The 20,229-nt window shown below is 36.0% G+C and overlaps 1 protein-coding gene across 2 annotated transcripts in view; it reads left to right on the top strand.

The window, feature by feature from the left end:
- Positions 1 to 4,603: 4,603 nt before the first annotated feature.
- The window catches only part of LOC107663114 (myocyte-specific enhancer factor 2D-like), a 65,667-nt gene continuing 50,041 nt past the window's right edge, over positions 4,604 to 20,229 (top strand). For both annotated transcript variants that reach the window (XM_016453283.1, XM_016453358.1), the window contains exon 1: positions 4,604 to 4,831. The gene's annotated coding sequence lies outside the window, so the exon portion shown is untranslated. The remainder of the gene's footprint in view (positions 4,832 to 20,229) is intronic.

The following is a 20,229-nucleotide window of genomic DNA, read 5'->3' as shown; positions in this document are numbered from 1 at the left end:
ACTGAGAGAGGGTTCTAGATTCCACGTGCAGGCGGTCCTCTTAAAGAAGAAAGAAGGGACTCTGTTGGCCCAGGAACAAGCTGACTGTTCACACGCTAAATTTCAGTCGGAGGGGGCAACAAACCCGCCTTCCCATGCCGCTGCTGGCCTGGGCCCACACAATAACCGAGCAAGAGAAGCAGAGATTAGTCAAACAGCTTTGAGATGTTTCTTCTTTTATTCACAGAGACCAGCAGATTACTTCCCCGGTCCTCCACCCCCATCACTATGACTTAATAGACTTGTTATAAAGTTTTCACTTGCCTACATGACAAGTGAAGATCACATTTATGGTGACATTATATTATTTAAATAAAATGAAATTAAGGAAACCATAGGCTACTGACACTTCTCCCCTATTGTTGATCATTTTTAGAGAGAGTTGCATTTATCTGTATATCTTGTATATCAAACTCAGTTCCATGTATCTGTATATCTTTTACTGTGACATATCCATAACACAAGGGTTGATATGGTAGACTAATCAATATCATGATTCTATATCAGTGGCTATTGATAAAAAATAAAAATAAATAATAAGAAGAAATTATGAATAAATTAATCATAAAATGGGTTCCTCAAAACTAAATCTAAATATGAGGCTCTGCAAATTTGGGGCCTGGAGCTCTCTTTCCAAAGCATAATGATTAAGGCTTGAATGCCATCTGGTGGTCATTTAGGGTTCGTGCACTCTTTCAAAACCAGCTGATTTTCCATGGATGCTATGACTTTACAAATCTTCACATTGGTAACTCACAAGTGTTTTTCAGTATCTTAAATGGTTCTTTCAAGGTAATATATATGCAATAATAATAATAATAATAATAATAATAATGTTGCTCTAAAATACAGGCACATGGTTAGCTTGAAGTTCTATTTATTTTATTGAACTGTGATACAGAATACCATAGAGGGCAGTATGTAGTGAAATGAACATTTCTTGAATGAGAACAATATTAAAAGGTTGTAAATTGATTTGTCCATTGCTTTCTTCATGTGCCCTATATTGCAATATTATTACTGTTATTTCAAAATCGAATTTGAATTTGTAATATTTTTTCCCTATTAGAATGAATAACATTTTACATGCCGGGGCCCAGTTGCAGCAAACCACCTAAGCAAATAAAACTCTAATGAATTATTATCAAGGGAAGAATTTTTTGTAATTTTTTTTTGCAACCACCTGAAGGCCCTTGACTAGCCAATACCTGCAATTTATCAGTGTAATCTGATACACTGGGAGACTTTAAGTTGTTATCCTTCTCATTGTATAAAATGTGATTTAAACTCTTCTCTGACTTTTACTTCTGGCAGTAACCAAGCTATTGTTAATTTATTTGTTTTACATTGCATTTTTTAATCACACACACAAAAAAAAGATTTTAAATATTTCATGCTAAAATTTCCTATACTGTAAAAAATACTTATTGCAGTTACTTCTGTGGAAAAAAGAAAGAAAAAAATATGCAGCCTTCATTTTTATTTTATAAATAAAACACCCTTTTATGATTTACTTAATATTATTATTATATTATGTTATAAAAAAATATAGTAAATACAGTAACTATCCCATTGCACAGTGAATGCAGTTTAAGTATCACAAAGTTTGCAGGTGACTGCATTCTTCTTGCGATGACGTCATTCCAGAACACTTGTAGATCTTCGACTATTATCAAGTAATATTTTATTTTAGATGATTTGTACGATTGTTGTTACTGCGACCCACTTAAGCTTACTATGCGTCTGGAAAACTAGTCCTGGCTCTTTCACTGGTCTTGTCCCACAGTGGCCACTAGAGGGCGCAACGTCACCATCCAAAAACCACACTCACGCGAACCATTCAAATTTGCAGGTTAAACTTTGGATAGATACAGTGCAAGCTTCTCCACGACGCCACAGATTATCACGAAATTTACAGTGATTTTAAAAATCAAATACTTACTATACTGTAAAGTAAAACATACAGTGATTAGGCTATAAAAAAAATACAAATACTAACTATACTGTAAATTAAAATTTACAGAGATTATACTCTGTGTTACTTTACTAGTTACTTGAAAAAAGTAATCTGATTACGTAGCTTGTGTTACTTGTAATGCGTTACCCCCAACACTGGTGCTGACAATGTTCATTTTCTGTTAAGTCTAAAGAGCAACAGAATGTCTTGATAATCATATTAATACAATGCATTAATTAGCATGCTGTCAAAATTATATATTTCAAATCATACCTAAAACAGCAACCAAATATGGGGTAAATACTGTAGCTGAGAAAATATTAACTGATGCAAATGCAAATATTGATTTATTTATATGGTTAGATGCATTGCATTACATCACACAGCCTCGTCATACATGATGCTGCATTTCTTTACAGTAGCAATTTGACCGTGAGAGACATCTAGACACTTAAAAATGATTCGTTTTTTATAATATATAATAATATATTATTTTTCTAAGCTTTTCCACATACTGAATTCTTGCCTGTTCCTGATTGCCATACTTATAGCAGCTCATTGTGGGGGTACATTTGATAGAAGCAGGAGGGTTTGTTGGCTTTGTTGCCATAGATACAGAGAGTTGCTAGGCAGCCGACAGGATGCTAGAAGCCAAGTGCAGCAGATCAGCGGGTCACTGCAGAGAGGAACATTTTCACCCACACACCTTTCATCTGAATTAATACATTCAGAAATAAAGGAAAAGAGAGAATGAGGCAGATAGAGAGCGAAGCATGGAGAGAAAGAAGCAAGTGTGCATCTGCACGTGCATCTGTGTGTCAAAGAAAGAGTGAGGGGGGGGGGGGAAAGAGAAGGAAATGAGACGAGAATCCATCTGTAAAGTGTCATTTCCAGCTCTTCTCAGCTCTGAAAGCAGCTGTTTTGAAACACGTGTTTGAGCACGCAGGTACTGCAGCCTCATGATGACTAATAAACAATGAAACATCACCTGTGCTGAATATTAAACTAATTTAAAGTTTAACACCTTTTATACATACAGTACACACTGATCCAGAATCACTATGCACAGCATAACGTTTTGTTATGCACACTAAAGATGAATAAGATGTAATATGGCATTTTTTTCCTCATAACTGCCCACTGTGGTCGGTCAATAACTGCTCCAAGATCAGAGGGCTTGTCTGAATCATCTCTGTCATTGCAGCCCCACTTTCATGATTGTTTTTGCTTGCAGTGAAGGTTTCGTGGCTGAATGGCATTCTGTTGAGTGCGCAGGCTGAGTGTAGGAAGCGAGTGATCTGAGAGAGGGCAACAGGGTGTCCATCTGTTTGTATAAATGCTCTTCCACAAAACCCCAGTGCATAAGCTCCTTACATAAGGAATAAAACAGAGTAATCTCTCTCCTCCACAGGTAGGCCTATATGCAATGGGCTACATTCCTGTTGCGTCTTTTAAGTAAATCAATGTTTTTTCTTTATAATTTAGTTCAAAGCAACACACTGTTTTTATTCAATTATTGTTGACGTTTGCAACTCATCCGAGTGACTTATTAAATATGAAATAGCTGCTTTTGACTAAATTCAAAAAGTAAACTAAAATGAAAGTAAACTTCAATAAAGACAATTTACACATTGCTCGATGGTTTATGTGATAATCTCCTCAAGAGTATTTTGGTTGCATGTATTGCATCTCAAATAAAACGCAGACTTAAGGAGTTTTGTTTTCGAGTTCTGTGACTTTAAGTGGTCCTCCATCGCAGTGACGCACGCAGCTCTGATCCGAGTATATGTTGCAAGTGCATTCTCATTATTCAATCCTTTGAATAAGACTTCGGCCTTGTTTTTTTGTTCTCGTGTCATTTCAAAACCCGTGGCGCGGATTTCCAGATTGATCAGTTAAACTGTTTCCGTTTCAGCTGCCTTCAATCTTACTGCACTCTGACATTTTCATTTTTCTCTGTCTGCATCACCACCATTCCCCCGTAAACACTATATTCCTCCACGAAAAGTAGGGCTTTCCATGCTTTTATTGGATTGAGCAAAAATGTCTCCCTCCTGGAACCACTAAATCTGCCAGGTCAAATACTGTATTTAATATTTTGACCAAAATAGGCTGTTCTTTATACTTTAATATTTCCTCGTGGTTAAGCGAGTTACGAATAAAAGACATGAATGCAATTCTACTTATGATTGATTGACGTATTATGTGCTTTGAAAAAATTTACTTGCTGACGTATCCTACTGAACCGTGCACATCTGATATGATAAATAATACAACGTTTTTATTATAGCGCACCAGTACAATACAACACCATGCTTGAAGGTTATTTTCAGGACATTTATATATTAAAAGTATTTCAAATATATAATGCAATTACGTGTAATTATTACATTCCAGTTCCCACATGTAAACACGGAGAGGAATTTTACAGGATCTTTTCATTAAAGATGGGGAGGCGGATGAATACATAAACCGCTTCAGCGTGATCTCTTCCTATTGCACATTAGCCCCGCCCACAATTCTGCTTCCATGACCATACTTTAACTCGATTGGACGAAACACGCAAAGCTCATCTCTGATTGGCCACATTATCTGTCAATCATAATGTATTGCCAGTCATGGTGGATAGGACACTTTGTACATGGAGGTTTTTGATTGTACTGGCTAAATAATAACGCTGAACAGGAGTTAAGGATTTCACATATTATTATTGATATCTTCTCGGTGTTTTTTTATATTCTTGCCTGGTTTGATCTATATTACACTTCTTTCACGTATCGGGCCGTAAGAAACCTGGTGTTTATCGCACAGATGTGGATCTTGTAGCTGCTCCGGGTAAGTCGTTCGTCCAGTCTAGCTGAAGCTCTTACAGTGCCGAATTATTGCCGTCACCTCTCTGAATTTATTTTTAAAAAATATCAAAATGAAGGCTCGTTCGCGTCAATGGGCAAACATACACTGGTTATTTGTTGTATGCGTCTTTTTCTTGCATCAAAGGGGGAAGAGTCGCGACTGAAATCGAAGCTAGTGAGATACGGAGGTTCAGACTAGGCTTTTAATAACCAATTGGTGACAAGGGCATAAGATATAACACATGACAATTACGGTACTTTTTAAACAATTATATACCTTAAAGTTAGTGTGTTATTATAAATCGTGACTTACTGGGCCGAACGCTGTTCATTGTTGTGGTGCTTCTGACGAGCTGTCAGATTTAGTCGCTGTCTGAAATGTCAACATGATTTTGATGCAGTCACACACATTTCGGCTCACTGCTCTGTGTATTTTGAGGGGTGTTTGTGTGGAGTAGTCTAAATTTTATAGCACTCAAGCCACTTACAAATCAAGTTTGGTTGATCCTGCTCTCGGACTCTAAACAAAAGTTTTTTAACCTACGCAGTTCTGCGACACCACCCTCTCTCTTTCTGTTATACAATAACAACATGTGTTTTTGGTGTATTCGTACTCTTAAAAAGTTTATTTGTGAACATTTGCTGGCTCTAAAGTAAACTTGTGATGCCAAGGACACCCAAATATGATGATCCCCCTTGCAAAGAAACCCTCTTCCTGAGATATAAATAAAAACAATAATTATGATATTATGAATACAAGTAACTGTTAAATTAAATAATTTGTCAAACAAAATAATTACCTTTTATTATAATAATAATTTTAGCAGTGTGCTAAAGCCAAAAGAAATTATTCAGTATTATTATACAAATATTTCCTGTGCATTGTTTTATTTTTTTCTATAAAATTAAAATTGTGTCATTAATAGGAATCAATAATGAAATATTCATTATTGAGCTTATGATATAATGTCATATAATGGCAATTTTGGTACATATAACAACAATAATAATAATTTATTGCATTTTTTTGGTCATTGAAACGTTCCTATCTGGCCTCCTGGAGGTCCCCGGAGCCCAGTTTGAAAACCCCTGTACTAAGGCATTCAGAGAAGAAATGTCATTTTAACAAGTTGTAAAAGTGTAACTTCAGTCTCTCATAAATATGTTAGTTTGAAGTTTCCACAGGCCGAATTGTAAGTGTGAAGCGTGTCTGTCCTAGATGCTTTGCTGTGTAGTGTGTGTGTGTGTGTGTGTACAAAGCTTTTGATTGGTGGCTTCAGAATTCCAGCTCTCATTATAGGCTGAATCTCATAATGAGCTGAATGTCTAGGTCATGCAGACAGGTACTGTGCTGTCGTGATTCCCAGCAGGGTGTCAGCTCAACCTCCAGAGACTCAATGCTGTTATGTCCTCCCACCTGGGGTACCAATAACAGTCAGAGAGAAAAGATTATTTCACGCGTTACAAACCTACCACTGCTGTTTTGAAATGCTTCAAAAAAGTTTTCAGAAAAATAACAAGCATCCAGCGAACAATCACGGTCGTTTTGTGAAAAAGCGCTGTTTGCTAATGGGAAGTTTGTTGCATGGAAATGATTAAGCGGATGCAGTTCAGAAAACGTTTTTGTTGTGATGGAACATGAAACCCATTTAAGCAGGACAGGATGATGCAAAACATGACAGAACAAAAGTAGTGTTGTGTCTTCATCCTGATCATCTATAGTGATGTTTTCATCACCATGAAGTCAAAATAATGACTGTTCATCCTGGATTTCTTATCTGGTTTTCCACATAAACAAATTTATGACCATGCTACCACTGTTTTTATTAGATATCTATCTGGCTGTCTTGTATTTGATGTGTGTATTTTATTACATGTGCTCTCGCATGTGTCAAAGGTCCTCTGCTGCTTGTAAAGCAGGTCTTCACTTTGTTCTCATTGTGAAATTTGGGAAATATCCTCTGGTGACATGTTTAATCCATTTTTCGATAGCATTTCCACAATGTCTCTGGCCTTTAGTGTCTCCCTGAAAGTGTTTGACAAAAATGCTTGCTGTGGACTTTACCCAGACATCCAGCTGTGGTCCACAGTTTTTGTTTTTTTTTGTCAAATACTGGTGAGTTTAAAGGAATAGCTCACATAAAATTTCTGTCATTTACTGCCCATCATGTTGTTCCAAACCTTTATGACTTTTTTTCTTTTGTGGAATACAAATGAAGATACAAAAACAACACTGGACCCCATTGACTTTAACTGTATGGAAAAAAAAACACAACACTGGCACATCAAATGTATCGTCTTTGGTGTTATGAACGTCATACAAGTTTGGAACGACATGAAGGAGTGTAAATGGTGACAGTTATTACAAAAACACTTTCTGCACTCAATAATAATTTTGTCCTTGATCAGTGGCATCTGAAATTGGCCAACATCTGATTGGAAACAAATCTACTTTAAGGTCATAGCACTGCTGATTAAATTACGTTTTATGGGGAGGAGCCTTCCCTGCCCTTTCCAATTCAAAATGGCCTCAGTGTCCTTACTGGCTGTGCGGTTGGTGGAGTAGGGCACGCTGAAGGGTGGAAGCTCCTCTGAGAGAGCACAGCCCTCCTTCCCCGTGTTAATCTCTCCTCCAGCAAGCTCTTAATTGAGCCGTCATCAGCTGATCTAGGGGTTAAACATCAATTAAGGTAATGAGCAGTGTGAAAAGAGACCACTGAAGATGAGGGCAACCTTTTTCAGCTGGAGATGAGACGAGACTGGCAGGGGTTTAGGGGTTTTGACAAGCAATCAGAGTTGCGTGTTTTTAAAATGAACTTTTGAAATGTTAGCTCTAGCAGGCATGTTTAGGTTTTTCAAATTGTGCTTTGGTATCTCAGACTTGAGAGGAAGCTGATGTGTGTACCATTTTTTTTTTTTATCAATAGATGTTTAAATGTAAAATGTTTTATTACTCTCTGGTTAACAAGTCAGTTGTGTGAATGTGTGTGTGTGTGTGTGTGTGTGTGCAAACTACACACACGCACACTACACACTATATATTGCACATATTAAATATGACTTTTTTTATATACATATAATTTCATTATATGTAAATTTTTTTGTAAATTGTTCTATTTTGTATTTTTGCCTAAATTTATGTGTACCATGTAAATAAATATATGTGAAAATAAATAAATCGATCAATAAATAAATAATGTGCTTTTATATATATATTTATATATTTAAGTTAATCTATACATATATATGCATGTATATGAATAATAATAGGTACCAAGCCGATATTACATTTTTTAAAAATCAAATCTCAAAATTAATATCCAGTTTTCATACTTAACATTACATTATAATATTGTAATGCCTAAATTCATGTGTAGCATTTAAAATTATTGATTTAAATTTTAATTTATTGTTTGATTTTAATTGATAATTTATTTGTTATCGGCCATGACATGAAAATAATTATCTGCTAGAATTTTGATATCAGTGCATCACTGAATAAAAATTTCATGACGTTTCGTGACAACTCTTCAAATATTTGTATGTAATAATTTTTATTTAATGTAATAATGATCATTAATGACAGTTATTAAGTTTATTCTTTTAGTCTTTTAGATAAGACCTCATCCAAGATCATGTGTCCTTCAGACGGCATGCATTTGCAAGACTGACTTGGAAGGTAGAAGGTTTCTGGACTAGATTTTGCTGTCCAAACAAGGTCTAGAGAACAGTGTGGTTACCGCAATGCTGAAGTACTGGTGTCATCTTACTGAGGAGAGAGCAGCTGTATCCCTTATAAAGACCACCACTCATGCATTCACACAAACATATGGGTTAAAAAGACAGACCACCATTCATGCTCTAACTGCTTGAAGAGCCCCCAAGTTTAACCTTTAGTGTCTCTTTAATGCCTATGTGCATATCAAGCAATTTCTACATCATATTTTCTGTTTCCGTTTCACCGCGTCAGAGGTAATTGTAGCACAAATGCTTTCACAGTATTCTTAACCACACTGTAGAACCATTTTTAATTTTTTTGTAGTAAGACATAAGCATGAATAATTGGTCCTCATGTGAACATCTTTTAATCATTTTATCATGCAAAACACTGAATGCATTATTAGGTAAATGATGAAATTGCTGCCTTTATGCTGGTTAACACGCGAATGCTTGATTAATGAACGCAGGCAGCTCAGACATCTGTCATGCTTGGACATTTTCACGTACTCCCCACGAAACTGATTTCCATATCGTGAATCAGGTGTATTCAATTGAGCTCAAACTATGTCATCATCAGTAGTACTGAATTCCTTAAAATCCCCCCCGAGCTAAAATTATATGTGGTGACCTCATTCCAGGCATGCGGTTAAAAGGAAAACAAATGAGAACCTGAAAAATCAAATTATGTTTATTTTTAGTTTATGGAGTAATCTATGCAAAGCATTAGAAGTTTGCTTCTAAATATGGTGAATGGCTTCTCCTTTCTGTGTGCATATGTGTGGATATTTTGTATGATGGTGGTGTTTAGTCGTCAGTTTATCCAGATTATGTTTTTTTCCCTCTGTATTTCCTGCTGAATGTAAGTGTTAGTGGATGAAAAATCCACTTGCATAAAACCAACAGCCATGACCTAAATGCTGTTTTGATATTCATATACATTATATTTAGCCTATCTCATGAAGATCCAGTAACAGTTTTTTCTTTTGTTTACTGAATATATTGCTGTCCTTAAAGGGATAGTTCACCTGAAAAATTTAATTCTGTCATTATTTGCTCACCCTCATGTTGTTCCATCCAAACCTGTATGACTTTCTTTCTTCTGTAGAACACAAAAGGAGATATTTTGTAAAATGTACAAATTTTTTTTTTTGTTGTTTTTTTTGTCCATACATTCAAAGTCAATAAAGTCCAAAGTTCTTGACTTTCATTACATGGACATAAAACTCTGATTAAATAATATGTTTTTCTAGGGGTGCAACGGATCGTAGATGATCCGTGATCCGTAAGGACCAGGCCCCACGGTTCGGCACGCATGTGATTCGCGGATTAACTGTTAAGTTTAATCATCATAGAGTGAAAGTTTATCATTTGCACATGTTTTGTCTTGCCAGTTTACACATTCAAGCAGTTTTAACTCGCACGCTTTTTTCTGTGCGCTCAGCCGCTGCCACACGCAACCGAAGCGCGCACACGCAGAGAGAGAGAGAGGCGTGATTCAGACACCGTGTGATTCCTCTTTCACATACACACAAAGTTATGTTAAAATACCTGCTTTGGCAAGTATTCAAGTAAACACAGTCGGTTATGTCTTACGTGAACGTAAACAGGTGAGAAAGAAACCGGATGTGCGTCAGTATTAGGTCCGTGCATTTTGGTCTTAAAGAGACAGCAGCCAATAAATACCGGTTCTGGCTGCTAATCAAATAACACCACAGCTCTAACAAAGATTAATCTGTATTTAACTTGTGCAGTGAGCACTATTGTGTTAAACTTAATTATTACATTTCTGCACCTAAATTCTGATATTTGTAACTGTGATTTGTTGTTTTCATCTATGCTTGTAATTTGTGTAATTGTTCTTGTTTTATTACTAACTTTATTAGTTAAGCTAGTAGTTTTTGCTGTGGTATAGAAGTACTTAAAGTTGTTTTTTTTTCTGGCTGATCCGAAAAATGATCCGATCTGTGACTCAAAATCCGTATATGATCCGAACTAGGGCTGCACGATATATCGAAATTATCATCGCACACAGAGAGACGCGTTTCAGACGGCGCGCGAACACCGAGTTGATTCATCTTTTGCATCTCCTCATGTTTGAACAGACACATACACACAGAATTATGTCAATAGTACCCGTCTCAACGATCATTCTCGTAAACGCAGTCAGTTATGTTTTAAATGAATGTAAACAGCTGAGAAAGAAATCGGATGTGTATCATTATACTGGATCCGTGCAGTCAGATTTAAAGGGACAGTAGCCTATAAATACGTGCTGCTGAATATGTCACTAATGTTAATCAAACAACAAAACAGCTATAACAAAGATTAATCTAAATTTAATTCATACAGTGAACACTATGCAGTGTTATTTTACACTTAATTATTAAATTTCTGTATCTGAATACTACTGTTTATTTTATCTATGCTTGTAAATTGTGTATTTTGTTTTCTTTCTTTTTTTTTTACTGACTGTTCACTTGCCTTTAATCATGTTTGAACTTTCTCAGACTATAGTTTTTGCTGTGGTATATGAAGAAGTACTTAAAATGTATGGAAAGCAAAGTTACAATGATATAAAATTAGTGTCATTAATTTTTTTTGTTTGTATGTTCACACTGATTTTAAAATTACATTTTCTGATTTGTGACATTACTTTTTATGTAATGCCAAAACACTGCTGGTCACTTTCAGAAGTTGTAGTGATTCTTTCTTTCCAAGAAAGAATGTGAAACAAGTTGGTTATATAATTTTCATTTTTAAATATTTTAAAATATAATTGAAATAGATTTTACACACAATATCGTATCACATATCGAATATCGCATTTTTTAACAAGGTTTCGCATATAGCATTTTTCTTCAATAACGCACAGCCCTAATCCGAACCGTGAATTTTGTGATCCGTTGCACCACTATGTTTTTCCAAATAGCTTCTTCTTTACCCATCAGCTCTCTGTCACTGTCTGACTCTGTGTGCTTTTTCCTTCCAGAACAAAGCAGAGAACTCACTGTCATCTTGTCAGGTCTCGTCTAGTGTAACCTATGCATACCCAACTCAGATATTTCCCTTGGGAACACACACAAAGTCATTTACTGCAACGTTGTACCTGATTCTGCAGCGTGTTGTAGGCGAAGATAGAATAAGATCCTAATGATTTCAATCCCATGTTCTTATAAAGACAGAGATAACAGGAACTCTTCCTCTGTTGTTCCTGTCAGTAACTGGCTTACTAATGATATATGACCTACCTAACACAGAGATTAGCTCTGCTTGACGTTCAGGGTTATTCAGGATACTTGAGTTAAAAATGCTTAACAGGAAAGGTTCGACCAAAAGTGAAAATTCTGTCATCATTTACTCCTCCTCATATCGTTCAAAACCTGTATGACTTTCTTTCTTCTATGGAACACAAAAGAAGTTATTTTGAAGAATGTTGGTAACCAAACAGTTTTGGTTGACTTCCAATGTATGGACAAAAAACGCCATTTTTTTCTCAAAATATCTTCCTTTGTGGTATTATGAAGAAAGAACATCATACAGGTTTGGAACGAAATGAGGTGGAGTAAACAATGATATAATTTTCTTTTTTTTTTTTTTTGGGTGGAGTATCCCTTTAACTCACACTCATGATGCATTCAGTAAAAATGTAAATCCAGACAAATTGTTGCCAGTTTTGTACAGTTCTAACAAATCTAATTAACGGCACAGTCTGAAGCAGCGCTGTTGGAAACCAAAGAATTTAGTGTTGTCACGGTACCAAAATTTCAGTATTTGGTACCAATACCAGTGAAAATCCACGGTTCTCGGTACCAAAGCAAAACACAAAAACATGCTAATTAAAATTTTTTGCTATACTTTCATTTAATCCAAACTGTGTACATATTTAATTTTAAAGGGCTTTTAAAACCTCCTAGAGTTATTCAGCCAAGAATAACAACTAAGTTAGCTAAAAAAAAAAAAGCCCAGAACTGCTTTTCTGACTGATATGACACAAACAATGTTAACCGTTTGTACATTCTCTAACACGCATATTTTAGATTCACAATTCATTTAAAAGCCTCTGGTGTGTAAAATTAGTAAATATCATCATGTCCTCCTGCAACCCTAATAAAAGATATAGGAGCATTAAATAGTTAATAAAGAAACTTCATTCTAATGCTCATTATATTAGCGTTAGCCGCGCTTATGCTAACGATTAACTACTCTAATAACAGCGATGTTCATTTCAATCCGACATTCAAATTAAAATAATGAATAATATTCATAACAGAAGCGGTGTTTCCCACATACTTGCACTCTATTTGTGGCGGCATATATAGCCTATGCAAATTCATTCTCTGCCAGCTGGAGGCGCTTGTAGAGCGGGAGAGATAGAGGTTTCCCCAGTAACGGCTGTAATCAAATAAGCGCTGCGCTCACAAACGCTGCTCAGGCATTACAGGCAAGATGAAATGAAAATGACATCCATCATTTTCTGAAGACAGTCGGTTTCCTTCAGAAATACAGTGATATAAAAACACCCGCACCGGGTTTCGACTTTGACACGTGCAGTGCTCATGTTTATTCAACGAAGTCAAAGCCTTTTGGAAAATCTATTTGTGGTAGTGAGTTTTGATATTGTGGCGGGCCGCCACAAATGTATGTATGGGAAATGTCTGGGAAACACTGAGAAGATCTAAATATTAAAAATTATAATGAAACTTACCTGCTTGAACTTTCATTTGATCCGGGTGTCTGTCTTTAAAGTGTTTTGTTAGTTTGGTGTGTTTCCTACTTTTGATGTCGCCACGTCTCAGTGCTTTTATGAAGAGAGCGCATCTGTGCACCTTTCTGATAGCGCATCAAGAACAAGGGTTGACCGGGTACTCGGTACCACTGGTACATAAAAAAACCTGGTACTGTAACGTGTTCATTTTTTTAGTACCGACTTGGTACCGAAGTACCGGGTCTTTTGACAACACTAAAAAAATTATCATCTTGATCATTTAAACATATGAGTTCAGTCATCACTGAAGGATATTGGACCTTTTTTATATTATTTATATTCATAGGTCTTTTGCATCAGCATTAATGGCCTGTATTGTGCAGTACTTGGTAAACACTGACTTTAACCTGCAGCAAATGAATGGAATGCAAAATGCTTTTAGAAATCAGCACACAAAGACGGCACAATCGCACAACCTAGTGTTGCATGTGTTGGATAATGGACGGGCTAATGGGGTTACAGTGGCGTGAGAGCAAGGGTTGGCCATCACTGCACAGCTAAAACAGGAAGCATTGAAGCTAAGTGCTGAAACCGTACTCTCCTTCATCTCTCAGTTCGCTCCTGTTTCTCATTTCTCTCATTCTCCCTTATTGTAGTTTGGGGCTAAGCACTGCAGGTACGTAGGTCCTATTATATTCATTAGTATTCCTATTACTCTGGCTGGGGCTCTATGGTGGTCCCTGGAACTGTCTGGAGGAAAGTTGAGAAATTTGGTGATTGGCTGATTGAGGTGGGACTGAATTGTCCTTAGACCAACTTAGGGTCTCACATGCAAACTGTGAGCTACATTTTGGATTTTCCTTCTGCTTATAGTTTTTGCAACCATTTTTGGTCTAAAAAAAAAAAATGGTACTCTGGCACTCTTTTGAGGACAGCACTACCCAGGGGTCACCCATGACAGCCATGTTAGTTGTTGGCTATTTTTAATTTTAATGAAAATGTTTTTGCTGCTAAACAAAAGTGGTCAAAATTGGATGATTGAGTATATATTTTATATTCGGAATTGTTTGCTTGTATGATGCTAACAAATTTGACATGAACTCAATAAACATGAAATAAACTCAAATAAACAGTATTTTTGGCAATGCTGTTGGCAACTGAAATTAAACTTTGTCACTAATGCTAGGAGCATTTACATGCACTTTAAAAGTTTGATTTTAGACAGACTAATGGAAAAGTGTTCCATACCACCCTCAGTTCTTAAAACTACCATAGTATCTTACGTCATCAACAGATGGCAAAAGGAATGGGATCAGTGTACGAACAACAAATTGTGTGAAATTAACCCTACTGTGGGTAAAAGTTTTCAATAATTGCTGGAATCAGATAACTTGTATACAATGGCGAATTGGAATATTCCAGAATCACACACAAGTTCTTAATATCAAATGAAGATCCACCAATATGCTTTTCATGCCAGAGTCTGATATCTCATAAACACAATTTATTAAATTGTATTAAAGTTGTCTTTATGAATATTATAATGAAAACTTTAAAAACGTTTGTTGTGTTTTGTGTAATGTTTTGTTTGACTGAAATTGTACCAGCTGTTTTTTCTGAAGTTGTACTACTGGACCTAGACCAGACCAACTTCGTCCAGCAACGTTAATTGGACAACAATCATAGTCCAGATTTTATTGCCGTCGTGCCCCAAGGACAACAAAGCAGTTTGTTTACAGTGCCAACCAATGGTCAAAACCTAAAATATTTATTCATGCTTGTAACTTTGTAATTTAGTTTACATTTGAGTACAGTTTAATATAGATGGTGTGCCTATGGTGCTTGGCCTCAGTAATTGCTGCTTGCAGCTGTATTTCTCGTTATTCTGCTATTTTACTTGCTGCTGTCTCTTTCTCTCATGGGGCGCTACAGTTCTATGGCGGTACAGCTGTGGTTCTTGTCTAGGGCCATCTGCACATATTGTCTCCTTCGCTCTTGAGGCTTAGTATGGCCAATCTCCGCCATATTTTAATGGAAGATTGCTGGCTGGCCTCTTCTCATCACAGGAGATGCAGGCAGCAGTATGGAGGGCCGGGAAATATGCCAGAGCAGGAGGAGGGACAGGGAGAAAAAAATCCCCTCTTTCTACTTCTACTCTTTTTACTTGACACACTTGGTGTGCGTGTGTATGAGTGTTTGTGAGTGTTTACTCATGTGAATATGCACGCTTCTCTCAGATGGCGCTCTGAAAGCAATTGTGCACTTGAAACAACAAGGCCCTGTTAGCCAATCACATCCAGCCATGGGATATTTGTTTGTAGAGGTCTATAAAATATTACCTCATGTTAATGTTTCATTTTTGTGAGTTGGATTTAATTAATGAATGAAATGTGTTTTTCTTAGCTGTCTCTCTCAAAGAGGGCTCTTTTTATCTTGCACACATGCTTACACGTGAATGTTTACACATCTTTTCCATGATCTGCCTTCAGCAAGGATTTTGTGAATCTTAACCACTACATGTTTTCTTCTGGGGATTACAGCCAATGTTTATATTATTCAAATGCTACATAAGCACTCCTACAGTCCATCTTGAGGGCAGCAGGCAGCACTTTTCTTTCTTCTTCTCCTTCTTCTGCTTTGCAAGTCTTTATCAAGTGCTTTACCAGAATGTGTTATAGAGCTTTTAAAAAGCCTAGATTTCGTTGATGTAGGTCTTGTGTTGTTTGTTTTCTTTTTATGTTTGAGTTTTTAAATATTTCAATATAGACGTTTTAGGACGTTTAACTTAAAGCTGTGTTCTGTTGGTTAGCATATATGCCTGACTAGGGCTGAAACGATTAGTCGACATTATCGACAGTTGGCAATAAAAAAATTGTCAACAAATATTTTAGTCGTCGAATAGTCGTTTGATCTTATATGACCTAATGTAAGAGCCTGCGATAACGCGGTTTGACCAGTGTTGCGCTGTTGCGCAAGAATGTAATTCAGCCCACCCGGATGAAATCCAATAGAAGACGACACGGCGCTTCAGAGAGCAAATGCAGTCAAACCAGAAGCTGCTGCGTACTTTGCTCTCAAAAAGTGCTTTCGGTGAGAAAGCAGCAGTTAAGAAAGCATCTGATTATAGCGATGTGGATATGTTTGCAAAAGCTCTGCAGTTCGGTACTCCAGTAAAGTCCAGTTACGGCATGTTTATCCATATAGCGCTTTATACAATAGATCGCTTTAAATCAAGCAGCTTTAAAGTATTAAACATGAAAAAACAGTGTCAATGTTACTTTCAGTTAGAATTAAAACTTGATTTTCTATTATAAAGCAGCTCTCCAGTGTGGAGCTAGATAATGATAACATCGTTTTATTAGTGAATGCAAAAACCCCAAAACATATTATTACATTAAAGTGATAATTTGGTTTGCAGAGATTAACGCTTGATCTAGCTTAGGACTGTTTTGATTATCATAACCCTATAAGGTATTTTAAGAGAGATTATGTTGTGAATAAAATATTTTATCCAAAAATAAAGTGTCTTATCATTTACCTTTATTTTGTTCCATATCCATATGACTTAAAAAAGGAGATGCTAGGCAGAATGTTGTCATTCAGTTACTTTTTCATCTAGCTAAATGGTGAATGAGAATGTCTTTCGTCTGTCATCACCAGTGTTGGGTAATTTACTCAAAAAAAGCAATAGATTACAAATTACTGATTACTACAAAAAAAGATGTAATTTGATTCCATTACTGATTACTGCATGTAAAAAGTAATCAGATTACTAAGTTACTTTGAAAACATATATCATATCATAACCTAAAAAAATACACTACAAAGTGAAAATTGTAGTTTTTTCAGTAATTTAATATTGACTAAAATATTACAAAGGTATGAAAACAGCAACTTGACTTAAAGATTTAATTCATTTCTAAAACTTAACATTCTTAGTATAAACCTGCCTAACAATGAAAAATTTTCCTTTAGATGTGCCTACACAGTGTTTTATATACAAAATTGCTTGCTGAGTGTAGGGTATGTGTATGCTGGCTTAACTGTGTTTAACTGTGTGAGCATTAAAGACAGAAAAAACCTTAATAAATTAAAAACGGTTCTTCTGATAACATTTGAAAACAGTATTGATAAACATACAGTGCATATTTGAATGCTAAAAATGAATCTTGCTTCTTTGTTTAAGGAGGTGATGTGGGCGTTTACAGGTTCGCGTGTCTCACGTGGATGATTAGCGTATGAATAGCGCGCACTGCGCGTGGGCGTGATGACATTACAGATAATGAGCTCAGACAGGAAAGACTGGACCTCGCGTTGATTTCATTCGGATTACTTCATCAGAGAACATTTGTTTTAGATACGACTTAATTTAAAAGTAGACACTTCAAGCTTTTCATAGATATGTTTCTCATGTCTGTGTGTGAAGTATTTGCTGAGTTTTGGTTCATTTTAGTGAAGCGTTTCAGAAAGAAGTTTACGGAGACTGAAAGCACATTTATACTTTAGCCTGGCTCCGCTCCACAAGCCTCCGCAGACTGCACGCGCACAACTCCAAATTCTGGAGGCTTTGTACTTGACGCGTTCGACGTTGTTATATTATTTGAAACAACGGGGTGCACAAGTGAAATCATCTTTGGAAGTAGCAGGAAAGAACAGAGAAGTAGGAGTTTCCTGGAATGACGTCAGATCATTCAGAATGCAGTGTTTTTACGCAACTACATATGTGAAATGATAAGTAATATGAAACGCTCACACGAGCAATTATGAGACTTTTTTTATTTATTTATTCAGAAAACAACACAATACACTTTCTGTAGCATTAAAATTTGCTTTTGGGTTAACAGTATAAAAATGTATAGTTTCACAATTCTTGCTTTCAATATTCTTAATAAAAAAAAATAAAAATTGATTCTACAACTGCTTCAAGTATATAAATGTTTTTACATCAAAATTATTTGGTAAGGTGCTTTGCAAGTCTTCACAAATTTAAGTGATGCTCTTTTGACGTGTTTGTGAAACGATTTCTCGCCAAGAGTTATTTGCCATCTGGCTATCTCTATGATCACACATAGATGGATCATTAAAGATGCCTGTACAGGCATACCTGTTCAGCCAAAACAGCTTCAAAATCGTTCATGTTCTATGCGGCGCCGCGCAAACAGTTCGCTCGAGATGCCGTGCACACCACCGCGCGAAATAGTATACTTCTGCCTACACTGTGATGTCATTTTTACCGTGCACACCCAAGCGAACTTGCGGACGCGTCGAGTAGAAATCAGGCTTGAGACAGCTGAAAGCGCATCCTGTATATTTTCTTTATTTTACAAAAGCACAATGTTTTGTTGATATTGAGTGTACACAAATAAAAGTGGACCCTTCACAGATTCAAATGATGTATTACACTTATATGTACGATCAAAAATGGCAGAGCATTTTAAGTTCTTTTCGCTGTTATCAGGAAAAAATGCAAGTGATCACGCCGATGCCTCCGTCAATCCCAGGGGGTTAACTGACGCAGCCGCGCAAAACATGATTTTAAAAGGCATATAATTATTTTTTCTTAACACTACATTTGAAATGTAAGTAACGTAATTATATTGACTTTAGTAACTGTAATCACATTACACAAATTTAAAATGTAATGCGTTACATTACTGCGTTACCAGAAACATTACCAGAAAAAGTACTGTGTAACACGTTATACCCAACTCTGGTCATCACATTTTGTGTGCCAAATATACTGTATTTATTTGTATTGTAAAAATATTTGTATAATCATTGAAATTAGACTACATAATATTAATATAATTTAGCAAAAGCTGAAGTGATTATCTTATTTTATATATTTGTTAGAATATGTATAACTCGAACATTTTAACTAATTGCAAAAGTTGAATAATCGATCAAAGCCTACTGATTAATCAGTGAAATAATCGACAATTGTACGATTAACCATTCTAATATTCGTTAGATTAATTGATTATTAGGGCTGCACCCGGCCCCGATACTGCATTCCTGTACTCGTACTCATTAAAATGCTCCAATACCAAAAGCCGATACCACACAGTGTGTGAACAGTGCTGTGTCCAGACAAAGAAACACCAACAACAGAGAGCAGAATGGAGTTTTTAGAGATTAAGGATATCTATGAAGTACATGTGTGTAATTAATATAATGTTAAACATTCAATATTCACGCCTGTTTAGCTGATGTGCGCGAGCTGATAAGCAAAGCATGCTGACTGGATTGAACGCGCGGCAGCTAGGGGTGTGCGATATTGACAAAAAATTATATCTCGATATTTTCTGGGATTTTATCGATAACGATAATTAGACATAGATATTAGATATTTTGCTGAGTGTGTTATTGTGCTGGTACCTTAAGGACTGCCAAAGACAGCTGACTCCTAATGTTTTTAATATTCTTCATATTCTGTGTGGTGGTCAGTTCATACTGATAGAAATTAATCGTTTCCAATAAGTTTAAACTGATTTTTGCATTTTATGGGCATTTTTACCTTTATAAAGCCATTTTTTCTAAAAGTGTCCATTATCTTTTGAGTCAAATTCTTACATTTAATCAGGGAATTAGAATAATAAGACATTTGGGCTGTTACCAAGCAAATGAAATCAACACAGAAGCTGCATCTGAAGTGGCATTTAGATGTATTTACACACATGTATTTTGTTTAATGCAAGACATGAATGCATTTAACCTACAATTACAAATGCATAAATAATGTTTTGATTTATTAAACATAAAACGTTGAATACTGATATTTGAAATGATTTAAAACATGAAAAAAAGAAAAGAAAAGAAAGAAAAAGCCGAAATTTGAAATTAAAACCGCCAGCAGGTGGCAGCAAATCACTGTTAATAAGTGAGTCATTGCGATTGAACCGAATCATTTAAACGGTTGATTCATTCAAGAACGAAACACCGTCATGTTGCTCAGA

This window comes from Sinocyclocheilus anshuiensis, unplaced genomic scaffold (genome assembly GCF_001515605.1).
Source record: "Sinocyclocheilus anshuiensis isolate Anshui unplaced genomic scaffold, SAMN03320099.WGS_v1.1 scaffold3274, whole genome shotgun sequence".
NCBI classification, from domain to species: Eukaryota; Metazoa; Chordata; class Actinopteri; order Cypriniformes; family Cyprinidae; genus Sinocyclocheilus; species Sinocyclocheilus anshuiensis.
Note: the sequence above shows the minus strand (reverse complement) of the source record. Positions and strands in the feature narration are given on the sequence as shown.